Source organism: Ranitomeya imitator, chromosome 2 (assembly GCF_032444005.1).
Source record: "Ranitomeya imitator isolate aRanImi1 chromosome 2, aRanImi1.pri, whole genome shotgun sequence".
In the NCBI taxonomy this organism is placed as follows: domain Eukaryota; kingdom Metazoa; phylum Chordata; class Amphibia; order Anura; family Dendrobatidae; genus Ranitomeya; species Ranitomeya imitator.
The window spans coordinates 336,281,999-336,306,452 of record NC_091283.1 but is presented as its reverse complement, the minus strand read 5'-3'; the positions used below and the strand labels follow the sequence as shown (position 1 = coordinate 336,306,452).

Sequence of the window (24,454 nt, the reverse complement as noted above, 5' to 3'; positions counted from 1 at the left end):
AGCACCCAAAAATTTCAAACTGACATCAGGCCTGCTGAATAACAGTATTAACAGAAAAAAGTATTTTTTTTTACTCTGGATGAGGGCTGTATAACATAGAATATATGCTCCAAGCAATTTCAAAATCAGATCTAGCCTGCTGTATCACGTTTGTCTCAGAATTTTTTTTTTACTCTACATGAGCTCTTCAGAAAGATGAATTTCACTTGCACTAAATGACAAGGTGATATATGGCTTGCTGAATCACGTTAGCAACTGAAAAAAATAGTTTTCTTACTCTGCAACAGCTCTGCACACAGATTAATTTCACCAACACAAAATGAGATGGTGGGATACAGTATGTCTTGCTTTATCACGTTTGTAAGAGAAAAAAATAGATTTTTTTTACGCTGCAACAGCTCTGCGCACAGATTAAGTTCTGCGGCACTAAATGACAAGGTGACATATGCCTTGCTGAATCATATTTAGCAACTGAAAAAAATAGATTTTGAAAGGTCTACTCGTGCAAAGAGCACAATAGAAGCAGTGCACAACACACTTGTACAACTTGTCCCCCGCTGTCTTTGTGGATCTCTCTCTCTCTCTCTAAAAACGGATCCGGTGCATCAGTTTCCATCCATTTTTTCACAATTTACACCGGATCCGTTTTTTAGCAAATTTGCCGGATTGTGCCTGAAACCAAAAACCTGATGTGTGAAAGTAGCCTAAGAAACAACTGCCGTGCTAACTAGCTAATATCTATCAGCAAACAGTCCCATCATCAGGAGCAGCTTCTTTGTGCTGATATAGAGACCAAATCGAGCTAAAACAAGATGTCTGCTCTGTGTTAAGACATTGTTGATGTTTCCTGCACTCTGATTGGCTAGTCACAATGTGCATATATAAAGTTAATTTTTTTTTTACAAGCACACCACTCCTCTCATCTCTCCCCAACCACTCCCCTCATCAAACATGTGCCCCCTGCTCATCATACATTACCACTATTCTAGGCAAAGTGCTAAAAATAGTTTTGTGGCAAAGCAAATGCAGCACCCCAGGTAGCCGGTTGCTGCAGTGATGTTGCCTTCCATTCGATGAGGGTGATATTACGCTTGGAGGCAAGGGAGATTCTTTCTATCAGGTAAGGCACACTCATTCAACATATCTGAATCTAGGCCAGGAGGGGGAGCTCAGGATCCGGATTCAGGGGAGCTTCCTTACACTTTATTTATCTTGGTCTGGAAGAGGAGTCAGACAGTCTGAGGGAGACAGTGGAGTGAGACATTTGGTCTCCAGGAGAGGAGAAGGACGTCTGGAGCAGACGTGGGGGCCAAGCAGCCACGATGGAGCTGCTACCCCTGGAAGGAGAGATATCATGAGGAGTTGAATTCTGGAGGAGCTTAGAGGGAAGAAGCACAGAGGAGGAAGAGGGTCAGCAGGGGAACAGCGGTAGGACACCCTGGGAGCCAGAGCGTAGAGCCGGGTGCCGGGAACCTGAGGCTATAGTGGGACTCTAGGACACTTAGTAGAACCGGAGGGCATAGGACTGTATAGCGATTGCCTGCATCAAGTCTGAGATGAAGCAGTAACTTTAGAGCCTGGGGCATGATAGAGTCCCTATAAACAGGCTCAAACTGCCTATCGTTCAGACATCTGTCTTAGGACAAGAGAGAAGGGACTTGCACTGAGCTTCAAGTGGCATGGACCAAACCAACTAAACAGGGCAAGTAGGAAAGGCTTACGGACCTCACCTGGGAGAGGGATCTCCTATTGCCTCCAAGCCGGCTGGACCACAGCAACCCTGCACTTGGTACCCTGGACTGAGGACTACAACTACCATCAGTAAACCAGGTAAAGACTTTGCAAACCTGTGTCCTCGTTCTTTGCTCATTTATCAGCTTACACCATCTTGCCATATACTTGGGAAGCCCTGGGGTCCCTGCTTCACCTGTGGGAAGCGTCACCATCTTGCTGCATACCATCACCCCAGAGGACCCCTTTAAGCAGCGTCAGTCCTCACTGACCGAAAACCACAGTTGGCGTCATGAACAATAGACATTACAAATTCCCTTAAAAGACCTTCCCCTTTAATTGGATGCCCAGGGCCACGGACCGGGTCACAGCCACGTGACATCCCCTTTAATACCAGACCGAGTACCCCGCTGCCCTGGTTGGGGCGCTCCACAAATATTTTCCTGCACTTTTACCAAATGTTACCAATTTTTCCAGATTTTATGAAAATTTGCTCTTTGTCACAGGATTACTGCGACAGAGAGGAGCCAGAAGACCGCAGCATCTGATTGCTCCTACTCCTGCACTGAAAAGAAGCACTTCATCTTCTAAACGGTATAAATTTCTTTTGACAGTACAGAGTTAATCAGCCATGTTGGGAGCTCTGGGAGTCTGGGCTTTCAGCTGGGCATGGTTAGCCACTCCTATCCTCTATATACTCTGGGTTCTGAATGAAACACATCATCACACACTAGCTTATGCTGCATGCCTATGAGGATAGTTGTTTGGTGGTTGTATGAGAGGGAGTTTGGTGGAATTATCTGTGACTGTTGCTTGGATTTGTAAGTGTGATCATTCCCTTTCCTTCTCCTACTTTGTTTTTTCTGCATCCTCCACACTCTGGTGTAATCCTCAGTTATATGTGAGTGAATATTTGTATGCCTGGAATTTTTAGTTATCCTTGTTCGTGTTTCCTTATTCATCTAGTTGGTGTACTGCAGTTTACAACTGCTGCCCTCTTCCCATTGTGAGGGAAGAGAACAGACAGAGGACGGATTTAGGAGATAAGGCAAGGTACGTGGCCCTGGCATCTTCACCTTCAGAAGTAACATCATAATGAAACAAAAACAATTGTTAACAGCACTTAAACAAACAACAAAGTAGACAAGCAATAGACAACAAACAACAGGTACTTTCTTTTACCTGAGGGTTTTCCCGTTAGAAATCCCCAAAGACTGACTCAAGAAAGCCTCCTTTCCCAGAGAGAAAACTGTGTGAGTAATAAATCTACTCACTTACCCGGGATCTGGTTTTCTGTTCAGGAGTGAGGCAGTCAATTGTTCAGTCTAAGATGAAAGTTGAAATGAGAAATTATATTCCACTGTAGGCCCCCAAGTTGTTAGAGAAGGGATTTCTAACCTATTCAGGTTTTCTGTCTTATAGGTACCTGTTATGACCTGGTGGTTAGGAGCACCCGGAATGACCTGATAGTTAAACCTCATACAGGACGAGCTCTGGGATGTGGGAGCTCTGCTGACCGCAAGCCCTAATCCTATCACACACACTAAAAATAGCCGTGGAGCGCTCCTGTCCAGACCTAGGTGCCTCGTCACAGCCGAAGAGCTATCTAGCCCTAGAGATAGAAAATAAAGCCTACCTTGCCTCAGAGAAATTCCCCAAAGGTAAAGGAAGCCCCGCACATATATTGACTGTGAGTAAAGATGGAAGTCACAAACGCAGAGATGAAACAGGTTTCAGCAAAGGGAGGCCAGACTTACTAAATAGACAGAGGATAGGAAAGGTAACTTTGCGATCAGCACAAAAACCTACAAAAGACCACGCAGAGTGTGCAAAAAAGACCTCCGCACCGACTCACAGTGCGGAGGGGCCACTCTGCATCCCAGAGCTTCCAGCTAGCAAGACAAAATCATGATAACCAGCTGGACAAGAAAACAGTGAACAAATAATGACTATCAGGAACTTAGCTTCTGCAGGAGAAGGCAGGTCACCAGAGAGATCCAGGAGCGAACTGAACCAATGCAAAAACATTGACAGCTGGCATGGAGTAACGATCTGAGAGGAGTTAAATAGAGCAGCCAACCAAAGGATAAACCACGTCACCTGTGTAAGGAACCTCAGAAGCAGCAGCTTCACTCATAGCCACCAAAGGGAGCCCATAGACAGAACTCGCCGAAGTACCATTCACGACCACAGGAGGGAGTTCGACAACAGAATTCACAACAGTACCCCCCCTTGAGGAGAGGTCACCGAACCCTCACCAGAGCCCCCAGGCCGATCAGGATGAGCCAAATGAAAGGCACGAACAAGATCGGCAGCATGAACATCAGAGGCAAAAACCCAGGAATTATCTTCCTGACCATAACCCTTCCACTTGACCAGGTACTGGAGTTTCCGTCTCGAAACACGAGAATCCAAAATCTTCTCCACCACATACTCCAACTCCCCCTCGACCAACACCGAGGCAGGAGGATCAACGGAGGGAACCATAGGCACCACGTATCTCCGCAACAACGACCTATGGAACACATTATGGATGGCAAAAGAAGCTGGAGGGTCCAAACGAAATGACACAGGATTAAGAACTTCAGAAATCTTATATGGCCCAATGAAACGAGGCTTAAACTTAGGAGAGGAAACCTTCATAGGAACGTGACGAGATGACAACCAAACCAAATCCCCAACACGAAGTCGGGGACCAACACAACGCCGGCGGTTAGCGAAACGTTGAGCCTTCTCCTGGGACAATGTCAAATTGTCCACCACATGAGTCCAAATCTGCTGCAACCTGTCCACCACCGCATCTACACCAGGACAGTCCGAAGGCTCAACCTGCCCTGAAGAGAAACGAGGATGGAAACCAGAATTACAGAAAAAAAGAGAAACTAAAGTAGCCGAGCTGGCCCGATTATTAAGGGCGAACTCAGCCAAAGGCAAGAAGGACACCCAATCATCCTGATCAGCAGAAACAAAGCATCTCAGATATGTCTCCAAAGTCTGATTAGTTCGTTCGGTTTGGCCATTAGTCTGAGGATGGAAAGCCGAAGAAAAAGACAAATCAATGCCCATCTTAGCGCAGAAGGACCGCCAAAACCTCGAAACAAACTGGGAACCTCTGTCCGAGACGATGTTCTCTGGAATGCCATGCAAACGAACCACATGCTGGAAAAACAATGGCACCAAATCAGAGGAGGAAGGCAATTTAGATAAGGGTACCAAATGAACCATCTTAGAGAAGTGTTCACAAACCACCCAAATGACCGACATCTTTTGAGAAACAGGGAGATCAGAAATAAAATCCATGGAAATATGCGTCCAGGGCCTCTTCGGGATCGGCAAGGGCAAAAGCAACCCACTGGCACGAGAACAGCAGGGCTTAGCCCGAGCACAAGTCCCACAGGACTGCACAAAAGAACGCACATCCCGTGACAAAGAAGGCCACCAAAAGGATCTAACCACCAAATCTCTGGTAACAAAGATTCCAGGATGACCAGCCAACACCGAACAATGAACCTCAGAGACAACTCTACTAGTCCATCTATTAGGGACAAACAGTTTCTCCGAAGGACAACGGTCAGGTCTATCAGCCTGAAACTTCTGCAGCACCCACCGCAAATCAGGGGAGATGGCAGACAAAATTACCCCTGTTGTGAATTCTGTGGCTGAGTTCACTTCTGTGGTCACAAGTGGTATTGCAGTCTCTGGGCTTCCTCCCTCAGGTGTTTTGGTGAGCTCGTTGGCTGCCTTGCTATTTAGCTCCACCTGAGTCTGTCTTCCTTGCTCCTTGTCAATGTTCCAGTGTTGGATCTGGGCTACTGCATCTTTCCTTGGGCCTGCTGCTCTGCTAGATAAGTGCTTCTAGTTTGTTTTCTGTTTTTTCTGTCCAGCTTGCTATTAACTTTTGCTGGAAGCTCTGGGAAGCAGAGGGGTGCACCGCCGTGCTGTTAGTTCGGCACGGTGGGTCTTTTTGCCCCTTTGCGTGGTTTTCGTTTTAGGGTTTTTTGTAGACTGCATAGTTCTCTTTGCTATCCTCGCTCTGTCTAGAATATCGGGCCTCACTTTGCTGAATCTATTTCATTCCTACGTTTGTCTTTTCATCTTGCTAACAGTCATTATATGTGGGGGGCTGCCTATTCCTTTGGGGTATTTCTCTGAGGTAAGTCAGGCTTGTATTTCTATCTTCAGGCTAGTCAGCTCCTCAGGCAGTGCCGAGTTGCATAGGTAGTGATAGGCGCAATCCACTGCTGCTTATAGTTGTGTGAGGATAGATCAGGTACTGCAGTCTACAGAGATTCCACGTCTCAGAGCTCGTCCTATTGTTTTTGGTTATTGCCAGATCTCTGTATGTGCGCTGATTACTGCACGCTGTGTTGCCTGATTGCCAGCCATAACAGTACAAGGAGCCACACCAATGATTCCCAATAGAGGGAAAAAAGAAATCCTGACATCATTTTTTTTTCTTAGCTCTGTCTTCAGTCTTTTTTTTCCCCTAGACATTAGAGTGCTTCAGGACACAGCTGTGGACATGGATATTCAGGCTCTGTGCTCCTCAATGAATAATCTCGTTGTAAATGTACAAAAGATTCAAGATACTATTGATCAGAAATCGATGCTAGAACCAAGAATTCCGATTCCTGATTTGTTTTTTGGTGATAGAACTAAGTTCCTGAGCTTCAGAAATAATTGTAAGCTATTTTTGGCCTTGAAACCTCATTCTTCTGGTAATCCTATTCAACAGGTTTTGATTATTATTTCTTTTTTGCGCGGCGACCCACAGGACTGGGCGTTTTCTCTTGCACCAGGAGATTCTGCATTGAGTAATGTTGATGCATTTTTCCAGGCGCTGGGATTGCTTTACGATGAGCCTAATTCAGTGGATCAGGCTGAGAAAAATCTGCTGGCTTTATGCCAGGGTCAGGATGATGTAGAAGTATATTGTCAGAAATTTAGGAAGTGGTCAGTACTCACTCTGTGGAATGAATCTGCACTAGCGGCTTTGTTCAGAAAGGGTCTCTCTGAAGCTCTTAAGGATGTAATGGTGGGATTTCCTATGCCTGCTGGTTTGAATGAGTCTATGTCCTTGGCCATTCAGATCGGTCGTCGCTTGCGCGAGCGTAAATCTGTGCACCATCTGGCGGTATTGTCTGAGAGTAAATTTGAGCCTATGCAGTGCGACAGGACTATGACTAAAGTAGAACGGCAAGAACACAGACGTCTGAACAGACTGTGTTTCTATTGTGGTGATTCTACTCATGCTATTTCTAATTGTCCTAAACGCACTAGGCGGTTCGATAGCTCTGCCGTTATTGGTACTGTACAGTCCAAATTCCTTTTGTCCATTACCTTAATGTGCTCTTTGTCATCGTATTCTGTCATGGCGTTTGTGGATTCAGGCGCTGCCCTGAATCTGATGGATTTGGATTATGCTAAACGTTGTGGATTTTTCTTGGAGCCTTTGCGGTGTCCTATTCCGTTGAGAGGAATTGATGCTACACCTTTGGCCAAGAATAAGCCTCAGTACTGGGCCCAGCTGACCATGTGCATGGCTCCTGCACATCAGGAAGTTATTCGCTTTCTGGTACTGCATAATTTGCATGATGTGGTCGTGTTGGGGTTGCCATGGCTGCAAACCCATAATCCAGTATTGGATTGGAACTCTATGTCGGTAACCAGCTGGGGTTGTCAGGGAGTACATGGTGATGTTCCATTTTTGTCTATTTCGTCATCCATTCCTTCTGACATCCCAGAGTTCTTGTCGGACTTTCAGGATGTATTTGAAGAGTCCAAGTCTGATGCCCTACCTCCGCATAGGAATTGTGATTGTGCTATCGATTTGATTCCTGGTAGTAAATTCCCTAAGGGTCGTTTATTTAATTTGTCCGTACCTGAACACACCGCTATGCGCAGTTATGTGAAGGAGTCCCTGGAGAAGGGACATATTCGCCCATCGTCGTCACCATTGGGAGCAGGGTTCTTTTTTGTAGCCAAGAAGGATGGTTCGCTAAGACCGTGTATTGATTACCGCCTTCTTAATAAGATCACTGTTAAGTTTCAGTATCCCTTGCCATTGATTTCTGACTTGTTTGCTCGGATTAAGGGGGCTAGTTGGTTTACTAAGATTGATCTTCGTGGTGCGTATAATCTGGTGAGAATCAGGCAGGGAGATGAATGGAAAACGGCATTTAATACGCCCGAGGGTCATTTTGAGTATCTGGTGATGCCGTTCGGACTTGCCAATGCTCCATCTGTTTTTCAGTCTTTTATGCATGACATTTTCCGTGAGTATCTGGATAAATTCCTGATTGTTTACTTGGATGACATTTTGATCTTCTCGGATAATTGGGAGTCTCATGTGAAGCAAGTCAGAATGGTTTTCCAGGTACTGCGTGCTAATTCCTTGTTCGTGAAGGGATCAAAGTGTCTCTTCGGTGTGCAGAAAGTTTCATTTTTGGGGTTCATCTTTTCCCCTTCTACTATCGAGATGGATCCGGTTAAGGTTCAGGCCATCCAGGATTGGACTCAGCCGACATCTCTAAAAAGTCTGCAGAAATTCCTGGGCTTTGCTAATTTTTATCGTCGCTTCATCTGTAATTTTTCTAGCATTGCCAGACCATTGACCGATTTGACCAAGAAGGGTGCTGATTTGGTTAATTGGTCTTCTGCTGCCGTGGAAGCTTTTCAGGAGTTGAAGCGTCGTTTTTGCTGTGCCCCTGTGTTGTGTCAACCTGATGTTTCTCTTCCGTTCCAGGTCGAGGTTGATGCTTCTGAGATTGGTGCAGGGGCGGTTTTGTCACAGAGAGGTTCTGGTTGCTCAGTGTTCAAACCATGTGCTTTCTTTTCCAGGAAATTTTCTGCTGCTGAGCGTAATTATGATGTGGGCAACCGAGAGTTGCTGGCCATGAAGTGGGCATTCGAGGAGTGGCGTCATTGGCTTGAGGGTGCTAAGCATCGCGTGGTGGTTTTGACTGATCATAAGAACCTTACTTATCTTGAGTCTGCCAAGCGCTTGAATCCTAGACAGGCCCGTTGGTCGTTGTTTTTTGCTCGTTTTGATTTTGTGATTTCATACCTTCCGGGCTCTAACAATGTGAAGGCGGATGCTCTGTCTAGGAGTTTTGTGCCCGACTCTCCGGGGTTATCTGAGCCGGCGAGTATCCTCAAGGAAGGAGTCATTGTGTCTGCCATCTCCCCTGATTTGCGGAGAGTGTTGCAGAAATTTCAGGCTAATAAACCTGATCGTTGTCCGGCCGAGAAACTGTTCGTCCCTGATAGGTGGACTAGTAAAGTTATCTCTGAACTTCATTGTTCGGTGCTGGCCGGTCATCCAGGAATCTTTGGTACCAGGGAGTTGGTTGCTAGATCCTTCTGGTGGCCGTCTCTGTCACGGGATGTGCGTGCTTTTGTGCAGTCCTGTGGAATTTGTGCTAGGGCTAAGCCCTGCTGTTCACGTGCCAGTGGGTTGCTTTTGCCCTTGCCGGTCCCGAAGAGGCCTTGGACACATATTTCGATGGATTTCATTTCTGACCTTCCTGTTTCTCAAAAAATGTCGGTCATTTGGGTGGTCTGTGATCGCTTTTCTAAAATGGTCCATCTGGTGCCCTTGGTTAAATTGCCTTCCTCCTCTGATTTGGTGCCTTTGTTCTTCCAGCATGTGGTTCGTTTGCATGGCATTCCTGAGAATATTGTTTCTGACAGAGGTTCCCAGTTTGTCTCGAGGTTCTGGCGAGCCTTTTGTGGTAGGATGGGCATTGACCTATCTTTCTCCTCGGCCTTCCATCCTCAGACTAATGGCCAGACCGAACGAACCAATCAGACCTTGGAAACATATCTGAGATGTTTTGTTTCCGCTGACCAGGATGATTGGGTGTCATTTTTGCCGTTGGCTGAGTTCGCCCTTAATAATCGGGCCAGCTCGGCTACCTTGGTCTCTCCATTTTTCTGCAATTCTGGGTTCCATCCTCGTTTCTCTTCAGGACAGGTTGAGTCTTCGGACTGTCCTGGTGTGGATTCTGTGGTGGACAGGTTGCAGCAGATCTGGACTCAGGTAGTGGACAATTTGACCTTGTCCCAGGAGAAGGCTCAGCTTTTCGCTAATCGCAGACGCCGTGTGGGACCCCGACTTCGTGTTGGGGATCTGGTTTGGTTATCTTCTCGTCATATTCCTATGAAGGTTTCCTCTCCTAAATTTAAACCTCGTTTTATTGGTCCGTATAGGATTTCTGAGATTCTCAATCCGGTGTCTTTTCGTCTGACCCTCCCAGACTCCTTTTCCATACATAATGTATTCCATAGGTCGTTGTTGAGGAGATACGTGGCACCTATGGTTCCATCTGTGGAGCCTCCTGCCCCTGTTTTGGTGGAGGGGGAATTGGAGTATATTGTGGAGAAGATTTTGGATTCTCGTGTCTCTAGACGGAAACTCCAGTATCTGGTCAAATGGAAGGGTTATGCTCAGGAAGATAATTCCTGGGTTTTTGCCTCTGATGTCCATGCCCCAGATCTTGTTCGTGCCTTTCATATGGCTCATCCTGGTCGGCCTGGGGGTTCTGGTGAGGGTTCGGTGACCCCTCCTCAAGGGGGGGGTACTGTTGTGAATTCTGTGGCTGAGTTCACTTCTGTGGTCACAAGTGGTATTGCAGTCTCTGGGCTTCCTCCCTCAGGTGTTTTGGTGAGCTCGTTGGCTGCCTTGCTTTTTAGCTCCACCTGAGTCTGTCTTCCTTGCTCCTTGTCAATGTTCCAGTGTTGGATCTGAGCTACTGCATCTTTTCTTGGGCCTGCTGCTCTGCTAGATAAGTGCTTCTAGTTTGTTTTCTGTTTTTTCTGTCCAGCTTGCTATTAACTTTTGCTGGAAGCTCTGGGAAGCAGAGGGGTGCACCGCCGTGCTGTTAGTTCGGCACGGTGGGTCTTTTTGCCCCTTTGCGTGGTTTTCGTTTTAGGGTTTTTTGTCGACTGCATAGTTCTCTTTGCTATCCTCGCTCTGTCTAGAATATCGGGCCTCACTTTGCTGAATCTATTTCATTCCTACGTTTGTCTTTTCATCTTGCTAACAGTCATTATATGTGGGGGGCTGCCTATTCCTTTGGGGTATTTCTCTGAGGTAAGTCAGGCTTGTATTTCTATCTTCAGGCTAGTCAGCTCCTCAGGCAGTGCCGAGTTGCATAGGTAGTGATAGGCGCAATCCACTGCTGCTTATAGTTGTGTGAGGATAGATCAGGTACTGCAGTCTACAGAGATTCCACGTCTCAGAGCTCGTCCTATTGTTTTTGGTTATTGCCAGATCTCTGTATGTGCGCTGATTACTGCACGCTGTGTTGCCTGATTGCCAGCCATAACATACCCCCTCTTTAAGAATACCCGCCGGCTCCGGAACACCCGGAGAGTCAGGCACAAAACTCCTTGACAGGGCGTCAGCCTTCACATTCTTAGATCCCGGAAGGTATGAAACCACAAAATCAAAACGGGAGAAAAACAGCGACCATCGAGCCTGTCTAGGATTCAACCGTTTGGCAGACTCGAGATAAGTCAAATTCTTGTGATCCGTCAAGACCACCACGCGATGTTTAGCTCCTTCCAGCCAATGTCGCCACTCCTCGAATGCCCACTTCATGGCCAACAACTCACGATTGCCCACATCATAATTGCGCTCAGCAGGCGAGAATTTTCTAGAAAAGAAGGCACAGGGTTTCATCACCGAGCCATCAGAACTTCTTTGCGACAAAACAGCCCCTGCTCCAATTTCAGAAGCATCAACCTCAACCTGAAAAGGGAGCGAAACATCTGGCTGGCACAACACAGGGGCAGAAGCAAAACGACGCTTCAATTCCTGAAAAGCCTCCACAGCCGCAGAGGACCAATTGACCACATCAGCACCTTTCTTGGTCAAATCAGTCAACGGTTTAGCAATACTGGAAAAATTAGCGATGAAGCGACGATAAAAATGAGCAAAGCCCAGGAATTTCTGCAAGCTCTTCACAGATGTCGGCTGAGTCCAATCGTAAATGGCCTGAACTTTAACAGGGTCCATCTCGATAGTAGAAGGGGAAAAAATGAAACCCAAAAATGAAACCTTCTGAACTCCAAAGAGACACTTTGACCCCTTCACAAACAAGGAATTAGCACGAAGGACCTGGAACACCATTCTGACCTGCTTCACATGAGACTCCCAATCATCCGAAAAGACCAAAATGTCATCCAAGTAAACAATCATGAATCTATCCAGGTACTCTCAGAAGATGTCATGCATAAAGGACTGAAACACAGATGGAGCATTAGAAAGCCCGAATGGCATAACCAGGTACTCAAAATGGCCCTCGGGCGTATTAAATGCCGTTTTCCATTCATCACCCTGTTTAATTCGCACAAGATTATACGCACCACGAAGATCTATCTTGGTGAACCAACTAGCCCCCTTAATCCGAGCAAATAAATCAGACAGCAGCGACAAAGGATACTGAAATTTGACTGTGATCTTATTAAGAAGGCGGTAATCAATACAAGGTCTCAAAGAACCATCCTTCTTGGCCACAAAAAAGAACCCTGCTCCCAATGGTGACGAGGACGGACGAATATGACCCTTCTCCAAGGATTCCTTTATATAACTCCGCATAGCGGTGTGCTCTTGTACAGATAAATTAAACAGACGACCCTTAGGAAACTTACTACCAGGAATCAAATTAATAGCACAGTCGCAATCCCTATGAGGAGGTAGGGCACCAGATTTGGGCTCTTCAAATACATCCCGGTAATCTGATAAAAACTCAGGGACTTCAGAAGGAGTGGAAGGCGAAATTGACAGCAATGGAGCATCACCATGTACCCCCTGACAACCCCAGCTGGACACAGACATAGATTTCCAATCCAACACTGGATTATGGACCTGTAGCCATGGCAACCCCAAAACGACCACATCATGCAGATTATGCAACACCAGAAAGCGAATATCCTCCTGATGTGCAGGAGCCATGCACATGGTCAATTGAGCCAAGTACTGAGGTTTATTCTTGGCCAAAGGCGTAGCATCAATTCCTCTCAATGGAATAGGATACTGCAAGGGCTCCAAGAAAAAACCACAGTGCCTGGCAAACTCCAAGTCCATCAAATTCAGGGCAGTGCCTGAATCCACAAATGCCATTACAGAATAAGACGACAGAGAGCAAATCAGAGTAACGGACAAAAGAAATTTAGACTGTACCGTACCAATGGTGGCAGACCTAGCGAACCGCTTAGTGCGCTTAGGACAATCGGAGATAGCATGAGTAGATTCACCACAGTAAAAACACAGCCCATTCCGACGTCTGTGTTCTTGCCGTTCAGCTCTGGTCAAAGTCCTATCACACTGCATAGGCTCAGGCCTATGCTCAGAGAATACCGCCAGATGGTGCACAGCTTTGCGCTCACGCATGCGCCGATCGATCTGAATGGCCAAAGACAGACTCATTCAGACCAGCAGGCGTGGGAAATCCCACCATGACATCCTTAAGGGCTTCAGAAAGACCCTTTCTGAAAATTGCCGCCAGGACACATTCATTCCACTGAGTAAGCACAGACCACTTTCTAAACTTCTGACAGTACACCTCCGCTTCATCCTGACCCTGACACAAAGCCAGCAAGATTTTCTCTGCCTGATCCACTGAATTTGGTTCATCATAAAGCAATCCAAGCGCCAGAAAAAACGCATCAACATCACGCAATGCAGGATCTCCTGGCGCAAGGGAAAATGCCCAGTCTTGAGGGTCACCACGCAACAAAGAAATAATGATTTTTACCTGTTGAACGGGGTCACCAGAGGAGCGGGGTTTCAAAGCTAGAAACAGTTTACAATTATTTTTGAAATTCAAGAACCTAGATCTATCCCCAGAAAATAAGTCAGGAATAGGAATTCTAGGCTCTAACATAGGATTCTGAACCACAAAATCTTGAATGTTTTGCACCCTTGCAGTGAGATGATCCACACAAGAGGACAGACCTTGAATGTCCATATCTACACCTGTGTCCTGAACCACCCAAAGGTCTAGGGGAAAAGAAAGACAAAACACAGTGCAAAGAAAAAAAAATGGTCTCAGAAGTTCTCTTATCCCTCTATTGAGATGCATTAATACTTTGGGCCAGCTGTACGGTTATGACCTGGTGGTTAGGAGCACCCGGAATGACCTGATAGTTAAACCTCATACAGGACGAGCTCTGGGATGTGGGAGCTCTGCTGACCGCAAGCCCTAATCCTATCACACACACTAAAAATAGCCGTGGAGCGCTCCTGACCAGACCTAGGCGCCTCGTCACAGCCGAAGAGCTATCTAGCCTTAGAGATAGAAAATAAAGCCTACCTTGCCTCAGAGAAATTCCCCAAAGGTAAAGGAAGCCCCGCACATATATTGACTGTGAGTAAAGATGGAAGTCACAAACGCAGAGATGAAACAGGTTTCAGCAAAGGGAGGCCAGACTTACTAAATAGACAGAGGATAGGAAAGGTAACTTTGCGATCAGCACAAAAACCTACAAAAGACCACGCAGAGTGTGCAAAAAAGACCTCCGCACCGACTCACGGTGCGGAGGGGCCACTCTGCATCCCAGAGCTTCCAGCTAGCAAGATAAAATCATGATAACCAGCTGGACAAGAAAACAGTGAACAAATAATGACTATCAGGAACTTAGCTTCTGCAGGAGAAGGCAGGTCACCAGAGAGATCCAGGAGCGAACTGAACCAATGCAAAAACATTGACAGCTGGCATGGAGTAAAGATCTGAGAGGAGTTAAATAGAGCAGCCAACCAAAGGATAAACCACGTCACCTGTGTAAGGAACCTCAGAAGCAGTAGCTTCACTCATAGCCACCAGAGGGAGCCCATAGACAGAACTCGCCGAAGTACCATTCACGACCACAAGAGGGAGTTCGACAACAGAATTCATAACAGGTACCTAAGCGATGAAGAAATATTCAGAGAGACACACGCTCATTGTCTGTCCAAATAGTCTCTTTATTTTTAGGGCTGGGCTTTTAAAGCCGCAAGATCAAAAGGAAATATAGGGTTACATAGGAAGCCCCTGTCTGGGGTCACTAGGCATCCGAGTCGTGACACTTGTGTTTCCAATCATGAATTCATGCTTTAAAAAGAGGTATTCACATCTAGTCAGAAATTCAGACTTCAGCCTAAGAGAGGTATTCATACTAGACATGTCGGTTCCCAGCAGTTTTGAGACCGCTTTATTGTTGGCTGCTGGGCATGCATGAATTGGTCAAATTATGTGCTAAACATCTTAATATTTTCAATTTGATGGGGGTAGTAGTCCCATCACTCGATGCCAGCAGCGGGCTCACCCAATCATTTTGCAGCTCTCTGACCAGTGGTTATGATTTTACCACCGATCGGAGGCAGTGTTTGCTGCGCTGTCATGTACATGACAGTGTGGTAAATACCGGATGTTCGGGCCCCCCTATTCAAGTGAAAGGGTTCCGGGTTCGGGTACTGTTTTTAACTGTTCGGTTGAGCACTGAACTTCCAGGGGTTCGCCCATCACAACTCAGGAGAAATTGCAAAACCAATTTTGAGGTTCATTTTCTCCTGTTAACCTTGTAAAAATAAAAGCTTGGGGCCAAAAAGATTAATTTTGTTGGAAAAATTTTATTTTTTTTGTTTTCACAACTCAAGGTTACAAACGTCTATGAAGCACCTGGGTATAGTGAGCACCTGGGTGTTTAAGGTGCTCACTATACATCTAGATAAGATCCTTGAAAGGTCTAGTTTCCAAAATGGGGTCACTTGAGGGAATTTTCACTCTTTGGGCACTTCAGGGGCTCTCCAAACGCGACATGGTGTCTGCTAATGATTCCAGCAAGTATTTTGGATTCAAAAAGTAAAATGGCGCTCCTTCCCTTCCGAAGCCTGCCGTGCGCCCAAACAGTAGTTTTCCTCAACATGTGGGGTATCGGCGTGCTCAGGAGAAAATGTACAACAAATTTTGCAATTTGATTTCTCCTGGTACCCTTGTGAAAATAACAAAATGGTGTCTAATGTAAAATTATTTGTGAAGAACAGTTAAATGTTGATTTTTTTCCTTCCACGTTCCATTTATTCCTGTGAAACACTGGATGGTTAAATAAACTTGTTGAATGTGGTTTTGAGCTCATTGAGGGGTGCAGTTTTTAGAATGGTGTCACTTTGTGGTATTTTCTGTCATATAGATCCCTCAAAGTTATTTCAAATGTGATGTGGTCCCTAAAAAAAGGTTTTGTAAATTTTGCTAGAAAATTGAGAAATTGCTGATCAACTTTTAACCCTTATAACTTCCAAACAAAAAAAAAATTATCTTTCAAAAATTGTGCTGATCTAAAGTTGTCATGTGGGAAATGTTATTTATTAACTATTTTGTGTGACATGACTCTCTGATTTAAGGGCATGAAAATTAAAAGTTTGATCATTGCGAAATTTTAAAAATTGTCACCAAATTTCTGATTTTTTCACAAATAAACGCAAGTAATATCGAAGAAATTTTACCACTGTGATGAAGTACAATAAGTCAAGAGAAATATGCCGCCATATAGTAGACGTCCGGTAACTGGTGATAATTCCCTCATGTGTGGGGTCTGTTTGTCTCCAGAGAAATCACACGTTACATTTCACACATAACACTGTGTAGAAAAGGCGGCGCGGGGTAATTGTGCCAGTAGTGAGGGGGAATAATGGCGGAAATGTCACTGACTGAGGAGAAGTTTCCATGTAGCGTCTTCAGTGCTGATATCATTCACTGAGGCCCCTGATCATGTGACCCCTGACTCCTCCCCTCCAGTGACCTCATCACAGGTCCTGTGCGCACCGAGCAGCCATATATGTGGAGTGTGGCTCTGCAGGTGGAGGTAAGTGCTGGAGATTCCCCATTACAGGAATTACTTCATAAGAATCATTGCGTTTTTGTTCTGTTTCCTGTAATAGATACATACGACCCAACTGTGGAAGACAGGAAGTGAGGGAATGGATTGTTCTCATAGTACAGGACCCCTTTCTTGGCTCCACACAGTGTAATGCTCCAACAGTACCGCCATACCCCCACACAGTATAATGCTCCCACAGTACCGCCATACCCCCACACAGTATAATGCTCCCACAGTACCGCCATACCCCCACACAGTGTAATGCTCCCACAGTACCGCCATACCCCCACACAGTGTAATGCTCCCACAGTACCGCCATACACCCACACAGTGTAATGCTCCCACAGTACCGCCATACCCCCACACAGTATAATGCTCCCACAGTACCGCCATACCCCCACACAGTGTAATGCTCCAACAGTACCGCCATACCCCCACACAGTGTAATGCTCCAACAGTACCGCCATACCCCCACACAGTGTAATGCTCCCACAGTACCGCCATACCCCCACACAGTGTAATGCTCCCACAGTACCGCCATACACCCACACAGTGTAATGCTCCCACAGTACCGCCATACCCCCACACAGTATAATGCTCCCACAGTTATCGCCATCCTCTCACACACAGTGTAATGCCCCCATTATGTCCCTGTATTGAGTGACCAGATACCACACATAAACACAAGGCAGAAGTAACCAATATCATTATTTATTTCCCTGATGTGACAGAATTGTGATCACTATGGCAACAGTATATTATGCAAAACAGGGTGATTACGAGGTGAAATATACAATATCATGGATACAATGAATTCTCCGACTCACTCTAACTGTAGAAGCAGCTGTAAGGGTTGGCGGATTGCACTAAATAAAATAAATAATAAAGTGCAGCCCAGGGTCCACCGTGAAGAGATGGAAAACTGCTGCTAGTGAGCAAGGACGGAAGAGAAAGCGAGCGATTACCTGGACACACTGTGTTATCGCCACACAGTGTGAACGGAACACTAAGCACCAAACTCCGTTACTCCACAGAGAGGTACTGAACAAATGTATACTGAGTGCTATGCCCTGTTAAATGTCACAGGGAGAACATGAGGAAAAAGCTTGCTCTGCAACAGAGGTGTGTCAATCACACACAGAAGCGAAACAGATCCTGAGTAGTGATGAGCGAACGTGCTCGCCACTACTCGTTACTTGCCCGAGTATCACGGTGCTCAGTGTACTCGGCGAGCACCGAGCATTTCTAGTATTATTCGGCGGGAGCTCAGTGCTCCACCATGCAATTTTGGCGCTCTTTAGTGTGCCAATGGACATGCAGGGATTGTCTGCCACGCACTGTAATGCCACAGCCATCTTTGTTGTGGTATTACAGTGATTGGCTGGCCGCACAGCATTATCAGGTAAGAGACCTGGCGCCACCCTGCTTGGCGCATTCAGCTCTGGATTCAGCTAGTGTAGGGAGAGCTGCTGCTGATATAGGGTCAGATTTGTTATTTTATTAGTTAGTGTGGGTCTACTAGTGTTCAATTCACAAATCCTGATAAACCAACAATCCTTTTTAGGGCTAAATAGGGGGTATATTGATTGCAGTGCAATTTAAAACGGTGTTTTTTGTCCCAAGCATCAGATGTGAGAGCGCCGAAAATTCTGGCCTTATTTTTTTGGTACTGTAGTATTTTTTGGAGTGTTTTACAACATACTTGGACACCATTTTGTTGTCCAAAAAAATCTTTAGCTGGCCAAAAAATATTTAGCTACAGTTCTTATATTTATCACTGTGTTTTTTACGTCAATATTTTACAATTTTAGTATTCCAACATTTTTTTTTAGAGTCATATCCTACTTATTGACAATTTTGATGGGCCAAACAAAATCCAGGCCACATATTTAACAGTGTTCTATCTCCATCAGACGCCAGATCTATCTGTGGTCTACAAATTGTGGCATTTCTGGCCTATATTCCACTGTTTTTGCTGTCTGTTCCCATAGGTGTATACAGTATTTTGGGGTAAAAAAACCCCAAAAAAACCTCCAGGCCACATAATGAACAGTCTATTGTCTCCGTCAGATGCTTGGTCTATCGGTGCTCTGCAAATAGTTGCTTTTCAGGCCTACATTCCACTTTTTTTGCTGTCTGCTACCCTAGGTCTATACACTATTTTAGAGTAAAAAATAAAAAAATACAGGCCACGTATTGAACAGTCTGGTATCGCTGTCAGACGCCTGATGCATTTGTGGCCTACAAAATGTGGCAATTCAGGCCTACATTCCACTCTATTTGCTGTTTGTTACCCTGGTTCTGTAAACTATTTTGGGGGACAAAATAAAAACACAGGCCACATTTTACAGTGTTTTATCTCTGTAAAAATACTTCTGTTTCAAGTTGTTATTGGAGCGCCCCCATACACAGGGCCGTGGATTACTCAGTACCGGTTCTCTCTATCTCGGTTCCAGGGGTGTCGCGGTGGCTGGACCCGGTCCGTGACCCTGCTAAGGGGCGTCCAATGAAAGGGGTGATGAAAGTCGGCCAAGGTTTCGTGATGCCACCTGTGGTATTCGGTCAGGATGACCGACGCTGCTTGGGGCCCACTGGGGTGGTGTTATGGCAGCTAGATGGTATACCTTCCCACAGGTGAAGTATATCCCCAGGGCTTCCCAGTAGTGTAGGTGGTGATGATGTGAGGCGCAGTTAATAACGAGGACACAGGGTTGCAGTCTCTTTACCTTTTACTGGAGACTTCGGGATCCACAATCCAGAGGACTGCTAACAGGGCTGGCTGAGACCGGCCGGTCCGAAGGCACATCCAGAGTTCCCTTTGCAGGTGGAAATCAGTACCTACCACTAGCGCCTGTGTGTTGTAGTTCTTCCCTGCTGAGCATTCGGGATAGTCCTCACAACTTTCGAATTCGTTCTTTCTCTCTCTCCGTCCCCCAAGTTTATCTGGATAGGATGCACCCATTTGACGGGAAGGCTCGGAGCTATCCTGGGACCCTAGAGACGCCCCCCTCCACGCTTGCCCCCCTATGTCTTCTTAGGTGATGTATGGTAGACAGCCAACCTATAATCAACTGTCCTACCGTTATTTGAAGTAATGCTTGGAGTCAGTTACTTCCTCGGTGTTCCGGCCACCGGCTACGCGCTTCAGTAGGATGTTGCCGTTCTCGGGGCATGACTCCTACTGGCTCTCCTTGGTGCTTTGATCTCGTTTCTCACTTCTCCACAATATCCTTCTCTTCGTGTCCTTTCTTAGGATGCTGCCGCAAGGTAGTGCAGGCGCGGCTCCGTCACTTTCTACTCTTTCTGCTAGGTACCTGCCAGGAACCCACCCCTGACAGGTCCTCCCTGGAGCTCTCGCAGGCTGCGTTCTCACTAACTTCCTATCCAACCCCCAGTTTTACCAAAGTGTGAGGAGTGGCCTAATACATAGTGCCTTTTGCTCCCCCTGGTGGCCGGAGTGTGAAGTGTAATGTGTGACTGTGATACCTGGTCAGATGAACTCCTTTAGTGCAATCAGACATAACATCACTCCCCTTAGCGGCAGAGTGACATTACTGCAACGACCGGGACTCTGGGGCGCTGCATTATGGCTGCTTCAGGACTGTTTCTTAAATGCACCAACTACTACCACCATCATACTCATCTGCCTAGAGGCAGTCACTGCGCAGATAGAAAGCCTGAGGAGCAGAGAGTGACTGCTTGGGTGGTGTTGTACTCTGTCTCTGGATTACGAAGGCAAAATCTTCTAGATTAAATCATGACTGGAAGAGCAATAGCACGGGGCCAGGACTCGCAACTACTGAAGCCTTGTGTTCCTGGGCCGGATTCTGACAATCCATCACCTACTAATACTGAAATTGTTGTCCAAGGATGTAAAAAAGGAACTCCTGCAGTTTCTAGAAAAGAAGCTAGACATTTTGACATTTCGGCTGTATTTCAAGATGTATCACATGGAGAGCGTGGTGGTCGTAGATGTGACTTCTACTATATGGGTGTTTCCAATACACAATCCATCCAACATGTTATTGAATCAAAATCTTTTTTTTTTCTCGGAACTCTGTTCAGCTGTACACAAGCTATGTCAAATTGGTAGCTAGACCCCAGTGGTCTTGTCACAGTGTCATGTTGACTACAGTCCACAGATGTTATGTACATCCCTAATCTCACCTCTGCTTTACCAGCATGATGAATTAATAGGAAAAGCACGTGGTATTGATGGCGCTGTTGTTTTCTTGCCAAATAAACAAAATAAGATCAATGATGTGGTTAGCTGCACAAGCAATGGAGAAAAAGTAAAGATGACAATTACTTTCACATTTGAGCTAACACACACTTCACCAACTTGCTTTCACTTTTACAACATTATGTTCCGAAGTTTTGAAGGAGAAGATAAATATATTGTCAGGCAAATAGGTATGAATAATTATCACCCAAATGATGTTACCGAAGTCAGAACATACACAAACTATCTGTGGGGAAATGATTTTCCACGGAAATTTTGAAGTATGAGACTAGTGTCATCTTGTGGATTGATATGAGCCACAAAGTCCTTCAAAGTGAAACTGTTCTGGAAGTAATGTTCAATTTGTTCTTGAAAATTATAACATGCCTTCTATGATGCTTGCATTAAGGAACTGATTGGCCAGATATGTACGGACTCAGGATGACCGGACTGTTGGTACCTGTGCTGTGCCGGGTCTGGAAATGTCAAGGTTGCGTCCCGTTTCCCAGGGGAAGGAATAGGGGAATGGACAGGCCTTATTACCCAGGAAGAGGGGGCATGTTTAGAAAGGGAACCTGGCCGGAATCTGAGAGAAAAAAACATGTAAAGCAGGAGTGAGTCCCCAGCTGTCAGCGTGTGAGCCACAAGGGGGGCAGTGCACTATGCACCCGAAGCGCCGGCGCTGCTGCAAGCTGCAGCAGACAGACCCGTGTCCTAGAGGCAGGGGGGTCAGCTTTAGAGAAAGCAGGCATGAGAGCAGAGATTTTTGGCGTGGACAAGCAGCGCATAGGTGGCTGAGCAGCATGCTCCATCATTAGAGCACTGGTGCTGCAAAGGACTGTTCCCTGTTGTGAATTCTGCTTTTGGGCTCCCTCCGGTGGTTGTAGATGGTAATGCAGTTGTCTCTGGGCTGCAGTCTTGGACAGGTGTATCTGCTAATTGCAATTCTGACTGGGCTATTTAGCTTTGCAGGACTCTTTAGTCCTTGCCAGTTGTCAATGTTTCTTTGGAAGTATTGGATCTCTGCCTGGCCTCTCCTGCTTAACTGCCAGTTCAGCAAAGATAAGTGTCTGTTTCTTTTTCTGAAGCACATATGCTGTGTGCTTATTTTCAGTGCTGATCTTTTGTTTCTATTTGTCCAGCTTAGACTGTGTCAGTTGTTTTTCTCAGTCTGGTTGGATTCTCTGGAGTTGCAGATATACTCTCCACATCTTTAGTTAGGTGGTGGAGTTTTGTATTTTCTGCTGTGGATATTTTTGTAGTATTTTTATGCTGACCGCTTAGTATCTTGTCCTGTCCTTTTCTATTTAGCTAGAAGTGGCCTCCTTTGCTAAGCCTGTTTTCTGCCTGCGTGTGTCTTTTCCTCTCCAACTCACAGTCATTATTTGTGGGGGGCTGCCTATCCTTTGGGGGTCTACTCTGAGGCAAGATAGTTTTCCTATTTCCATCTTTAGGGGTATTTAGTCCTCCGGCTGTGTCGAGGTGTCTAGGTTTTGTTAAGCACACCCCACGGCTACTTCTAGTTGCGGTGATAAGATCAGGGTTTGCGGTCAGTATAGTTACCACTTACTCCAGTGAAGGTTTTCATGCTGCTCCAAGCCCACCTAATCATAACAGTACAACTGGCCAATAATGAGTTAAATGCATCTCAGAAGAAGGGAAGAAAGGTCTTGAGCCATTTTTTTTTCTTCAGTCTACTTTGTCTACTCTTCCCTCTTAATCCCTGGGTGGCTGAAGAGCCTTGTGCTAGCATGAATGTTCAGGAATTAGCTTCTCGTGTAGACCAGCTTGCTGCTAGAGTACAGGGTATTTCTGATTACATTGTTCAGACTCCTGTTTTAGAACCGAAGATTCCTACTCCTGATTTGTTTTTTGGTGACAGGTCCAAATTTTTGAGTTTTAAAAACAACTGTAAACTGTTTTTTTGCTTTGAGACCTCGATCCTCTGGTGATTCCATTCAACGGGTTAAAATCATCATCTCCCTGCTGTGTGGTGATCCACAGGATTGGGCATTTTCCCTGGAATCTAAGGATCCTGCTTTGCTTGATGTAGACTCCTTCTTTCAGGCATTAGGATTACTGTATGATGAACCTAATTCGGTGGATCAAGCTGAGAAGACCTTGCTGGCCCTGTCTCAGGGGCAAGAGTCGGCTGAATTGTTTTGTCAGAAATTCAGAAAATGGTCTGTTTTGACTAAATGGAATAATGATGCTTTGGCGGCAATTTTCAGAAAGGGTCTTTCTGAATCCGTTAAAGATGTTATGGTGGGGTTTCCCACACCCTCCAATCTGAGTGATTCTATGTCTCTGGCCATTCAGATTGACTGGCGCTTGCGGGAGCGCAGAACTGTGCGCGCTATGGCGTTATCCTCAGAGCAAATTCCTGAGCCTATGCAGTGTGATAGGATTCTGTCTAAAACAGAACGACAAGGTTTCAGACGTCTCAATAGGTTGTGTTATTATTGTGGCGACGCTTCCCATGTCATTTCTGTCTGCCCTAAGCGGACAAAGAGGATCGCCAGTTCATTTACCATCAGTACTGTACAACCTAAATTTCTGTTATCTGTGTCCTTGATCTGTTCATTGTCATCATTTTCTGTCATGGCGTTTGTGGATTCAGGCGCGGCCTTGAACTTAATGGACTTTGACTTTGCTAGGTGTTGTGGTTTTCCCTTGCAGCCTTTGCAGAACCCTATTCCTTTAACGGGCATTGATGCTACACCCCTGGCTAAAAATAAGCCCCAGTTTTGGACACAGGTGACCATGCGCATGGCGCCAGCCCATCAGGAAGATTGTCGATTTCTGGTGTTGCATAATTTGCATGATGCTGTCGTGCTGGGTTTCCCGTGGTTGCAGGTCCATAATCCTGTTTTGGATTGGAAGTCCATGTCTGTGACTAGTTGGGGTTGTCAGGGGGTTCATAATGATGTTCCTTTGATGTCAATCTCCTCTTCTGAAATTCCAGAGTTTTTGTCTGATTTTCAGGATGTATTCGATGAGCCCAAGTCCAGTTTCCTTCCACCGCACAGGGACTGCGATTGTGCTATTGACTTGATTCCAGGCTGTAAGTATCCTAAGGGCCGACTTTTCACCCTGTCTGTACCTGAACATGCCGCCATGCGGAGCTATATTAAGGAGTCTTTGGAGAAAGGGCATATTCGGCCATCTTCTTCACCGTTGGGAGCGGGGTTCTTTTTTGTTGCTAAAAAAGATGGTTCCGAGGGGGCGTGTCCAGCTGCTGGAGAAGAAGGACGCATGGTGGAGATCTCCTCCAGCAAAGAGGAGATATAGGTCTTTCCCCAGACCTCAACCAAGAACGGACCACCAGTTATTACCTGGCAACACACCTGGATCAAGGGGGACCCCTGGCCGGTGATCTCCCGCGGCGAGGAGCTGGCACACCGGACCCTCAGGCACAGAGCGGCCCTGCAGCACAGCCGCACTAGAAACAGGCCGGCACAGCAAGGACTCCTCAGGTACGGCAGACGGCAAGGGGAAGTCCGGCAGACGGCACATAGTAAGGTGCGAGGAGGCAGTGAGAAGACTGCGGACCCCCCGCTGAGCTAAAGGGGTGGTGAGGGAGAGGCCCTCTCGCCCTTGGATCTCCCTTGGCTCCCGAGAGGAGAGCATCGCAGGCGC

The 24,454-nt window shown here is 46.1% G+C and overlaps 2 protein-coding genes across 2 annotated transcripts in view; one reads left to right on the top strand and one right to left on the bottom strand.

Annotated features, from left to right (window-relative positions):
• The window catches only part of LOC138666502 (zinc finger protein 721-like), a 513,630-nt gene that overhangs the window by 133,159 nt on the left and 356,017 nt on the right, over positions 1–24,454 (bottom strand). The gene's annotated exons all lie outside the window — the stretch shown is intronic.
• LOC138663615 (oocyte zinc finger protein XlCOF6-like) overlaps positions 16,534–24,454 on the top strand; it is a 70,196-nt gene continuing 62,275 nt past the window's right edge. Inside the window, exon 1 of the mRNA XM_069749886.1 lies at positions 16,534–16,578. The gene's annotated coding sequence lies outside the window, so the exon portion shown is untranslated. The remainder of the gene's footprint in view (positions 16,579–24,454) is intronic.